Genomic DNA, 5036 nt, shown 5'->3' with positions numbered 1-5036 from the left:
GTACTTTAACCTAAACTAAATACTTAAGCTAGACTCAGTAAATGTCTTAGGAGACTACCTAGTTGCTGAGATTATGATAAACCATTTTCTAAGTGGTATTCTGTGTGAGTTTTGTGTCATTTTGCATGCATTTTCTTGTCAGAACTTACGTTTGGACACTATTTTTGTGTTGCAGAAGTATAACCATTCAATTGAATGAAAAAGTTGAAAATTTCACAAATTTTTGAAGATTTGAAGACTCTGCACTTGATTTGTGGTAATCAGCACAACCACAATAAAGTGATAACAATCCTCTAAAATAGCGTCAAGATCCAACAATGACCGTAATGGATTCACCATGATCGTAGTGCGCCTTTTGGTGCATATATCTTTAGGAAGTTATATATAGATATCCAGGCTTTGTAAAATTCATTCTTAGTCAATCTTTAGTTTTATTCTTATCTTTTTACGAATTTGAGAAAACCATAGGGGCTTTCGAGAGTTGAAGAGCGTGGACAACACCACTAAGATGGATCGTGATCATCATTGTTGCTTGTTGGTATGTCTATGTTTTCTTTTTATAAGATTGCTAGCTTTAAAAGTAGTAGTCCCCTGGCTACCCTTCTTAGTTCTTTCCCTCTATTCTTAAGGTGTGGACACACTTTTAAGGATTTGCTTCTACTCGCTCTACCTAGATTTTTTGGCTAAGGAAATTTCTTCTGATAGGGGTTTGTCAACTTGATCTTTACCATCATTATACAAAAGATAAAATAGTCATAATAATGTGATTTAATATTTTATTATCCTATTGAGGCTTATCAATTCTTGGAAAAACAAGATTGATATTAAAACAATCAAATATAGAAAGCAAAAATAAGGGTGATACACAAATCTCCTATGCTATCATGAAGTAACCTTTTCAGTCTTGGTTGTGCACTTTCAACCTTGTCATGTAATGGACTGTATTGCCAACAAAATTTTAATATTATAAATAACAAATTTGAAGATAAATAAGCAATTATATGAATATATCTATTACTTATTGTGTTTCTAAATGCATCACTTGATCAATCCATGTTGTTACAAACTTCTCCTTATGAGATACCAACCATGTACTTTTGACATACTCAAGAGATAACGGATAATGTGAGTACATGTTTTCAAAACATGTCAAGCGTTGCTCATATAAATGTTCATTGAGGGATTGCACCAACCCATTCCAAGCATCCAACACCTTGTGTGAATCTTCTTCATTTTTAACCTGCATGTTGCATTTTGCTTTGACATTCTTAGCAATGTGGAATTGACATAACAAGTTGGTTGAAGAAGGAAAGATACATTCCAATGCATTCATCAAAGTAAGATCCCTATCAATTACGATAACTTGAGGCAAGACAATATCTTTCACAAATAATCCTTGCAACTTAGTTAATGCTTATAAAAATTGTTCCTCTTCTCTAATTCTAAATAAGCAAATTCAATAGAGAAAGTCATGTCTGTTAAAGTCACAAAACAATCAACAATAATGGAAGATGATATTTATTTTTCTTGTAAGTACTATGACAAATTAACATTTTTGGGAATGAATTCAAAAGCTTGTTGGAATATGGATATGATCATAATATTTCTCACAACATCTTGAGTGTCTACCATTCTATACTAGTAAACATATTCATCACATCCTATCAACTTCATGAGATGTTGTATTTCGATTCTTAGACCCTTTTATTCTCGATGATGTTTTTGTCATGCATTGTATATGAATTTAATTTTGATGACCTTTGCTTGATCTTGATATTTGATTGCCAACAAAATTTGGCTTGGTTTGGCTTGACTATATTTTTGGTCATTTGATCTAGTAGAGTTTTTTCCTTCACTGTTTAAACAACCAATATGCATGATCCAACAATGTTTCAATCAGTTTGTGGTTATGAAAACTATATACTACAAAAAGTTTCCATCATTTGTCTTTGACATGCCTCATTTTTCAAACAGACACTTATATTTTTTGCTTCTAGTAGTCTTGAGGAGTAACTTATCTTTATATTGTTTGTATTTTCTTCCATTTTCACAAGCCAATAAGACAAAGGTCTTCTTACCAATTTTTGACCTTTCTATGACAATAACAAATCTAAGTTTCTTTTTGACATCTCAAACCTACTTAAACAAATCACCACTCTCTGTAAAAACCTAAAACCAATATTCTTTTTTTAGTTACAAAACACACATAGAAACAACATATATATACAATAGATAATTAATCAATATACCTCATTAGTCATGAAATGTTTGGATTAGTCAGAAAAATTATGTTGGAGGTTAATGTCCAAACCATTATCATTTCCTTCAATCTAATGTCCCAAATCATTGTCATTGGCTTGTATTGGATAGTAAAAAAACATCCCTGCTTTCCTCAATCATATTTTTTGAACCACTTGACATTGTAAATTCATCAGAAATAAAAGTATTCCATCTTTCTATTACATATACTCTACAAACAGTCAAAGGCAATAAGTGAATTCCTAGTTTATAAATCAATTGTGCAATTTAAATACAATTTTCCCCCTAAACAAATATACAAAATGAAATCAAGATTCCATTATACAACTGTATAACGAAATTATGATTCTATTTTACTATGAACAATTGCAGAAACATAAATAGAATTATGCTAATGTCTGGGTTGAGACACACAATGTGTGGAAGCAAAGCTTCCAAGCTTATTTTGATGATGCCAAAGAGTCATTCAATCAAGAATCAAGATTCAAGTGAAGATTCAAGAGAAGACTCAAGATATGCAAGAACCTCAAGAAAAACATCAAGATAAGTATAAAAAGATTTTTTCAAAGAAAAGATTGAATAACACAATTTGTCCAAAAGAATTTTTCAAAGAAAAATATTTTACCAGATTTTTTACTCTCTGGTAATCGATTACCATAAGGCAATAATCAATTACCAGAAGCCTAAAATAGTTTTATAACTATTTTACAAAGTAGTAATCGATTATCATGGACTTGTAATCGATTGCTAATCTTTTTGAACGTTGAATTTCAAATTTCAAGAGTCACAACTTGTGATAAAATATTTTCAAAATAATGTAATCGATTACACAACTTTTGTAATCGATTACCAGTGGTTTTGAACGTTGTATTTCAAACCTCAACATGAAGAGTCACAACTTTTGATAAAGTAAACTGTGTAATCAATTACACCATTATGGTAATCGATTACCAGTGACTGTTTTTTGAAAAAATAAATTGCCAAGAGTCACAATTTTTAAAGTGACTAGTTTTTGAAGAATTTGCCAAGAGTCACAACTTTTAAAGTGACTAGTTTTAAAGAGAGTCACAACTTTTAGAGTGACTAGTTTTGAAGAAAGTGCCAAGAGTAAACTTTTAACATGATTTCTTCAAGAGCCATCAAATGGCTATAAATATGTGACCATGTCATGAATTTGAACATTGATTCATTAAACCAGATTTCTCAACTTCTTTCTAAGAGTTTTTGTTCAACACTTGCTTTGTCAACAAAAGTTCATTGGACAAAAAAACTTGTGCTATTCTATTTTCCTCTCCTCCTCCATTCTTACAAAAAGCTTTTCAAGAGACCGACTCTTGGTGACTGTTTTCAAGAGACGGTCTACTTGGTTAAATCACTAGACACAAAGGAGTAATGCCCTTTGGGGTTCATTGCAAGAAGTGGAATCTGCTTCTTGGTTAAATCACTGGACACAAAGGAGTAACGTCCTTTGGGGTTCATTGCAAGAGGTGGGTTTGTCTCTTGGTGTAAACACTTAACACAAAGGAGGGAAGTTCTTTGTGGTTCATTTCTTGTAAAGAATTTTACAAGGATAGTGGAAATCTCAAGCGGGTTGCTTGGGGACTAGACGTAGGCACGAGTTGTGGCCAAACCAGTATAAATCTGGTTTTGCAATCTCTCTTCCCTTATCTCTTTTACTTTCTGTTGTCTTTACATTTCCTTAAGTTATTTTCTTTCATTTTTTATTTCAGTAACTTGTTAACAAAGAAATAATTGAATCTAGGGAATAATAAAGAAATGAAAATTTTCAATTAGGAATAGTAAACAAAATCTTAATTCAACCCCCCCTTCTTAATATTTCTGAGGCCGCTTGTCCAACACAATGAAATCTTGATTTCATTGTGTCTAGATTTTGTTGGGTAAAAATGAACCCCCCTACCAAATCACTAACAAAATCATATTTATTTTTGGCAATAAAAAACAAAATTATGATTTCGTTGTGTTGTATACGATTCATATTTATGTGTATTTTGGGAAAAATGGAATTATGATTTCTTTGTGATGGAGACACAACATAATCATAACTGAGTAAAAAAATGTGGTTGATGGGAAGGAGATTTGGGAATTGGGGTGTGATGCAAAATGAAGGATAAAAGAGGTGGTGGGGGTGTCAACGTGAAGTGTGTTAGAGAGGAAGAGAAAGAAAAGGGGGTGTAGGAAAAAAAGGAGGGCATGTGTGTAATCTTACAATAACTGAGGGTGAGAATAACAAAGTATGGTTATGAGAATAGCAATTCCTGAGCCCGAAATGATAAAACAATTGAGGCCCAAACACTGAAGAAGCATAATAAGCCTTTTAGGTCGTTATGTTAATTTGGGGTAACGATTATTTTTACCTCTCCTTTTTAATTATACCTCCCTTTTATTATTATTTTTCCTAAATTATCCTCGTTTCTATTTGTCTCTTAATTCTATTTATCCATTCTTTTCTCCTGAAAAAAAGAACATACTCCCACTCTTTGGTGTAGACGTCGTACTTCTCCTACCACGATCTAATCCTCTTTCTTCTAATCAAACAACTTGGGCATCTTAGAAATTATCCTTTTGTTGATTCTTTAAATTTGGATTTTTTTTGTTTGCAAGAGGCTTTGGTTAGGAAAAATATAAATGGTACAAAGGGAGTTTCTGGGGAAATCCTTAACATCTTATACTCATCGATTTCCATCATTTCATTAGTTAGCTTAAGTAATTTAAATATATAATATTGCCAGCAAAATCTTTTGTTAAACTTTTTTAGC

This window comes from Glycine max, chromosome 4 (genome assembly GCF_000004515.6).
Source record: "Glycine max cultivar Williams 82 chromosome 4, Glycine_max_v4.0, whole genome shotgun sequence".
Classification (NCBI taxonomy): Eukaryota; Viridiplantae; Streptophyta; class Magnoliopsida; order Fabales; family Fabaceae; genus Glycine; species Glycine max.
The sequence above is the reverse complement of the archived record's forward strand: the minus strand, read 5'-3'. Positions refer to the sequence as shown.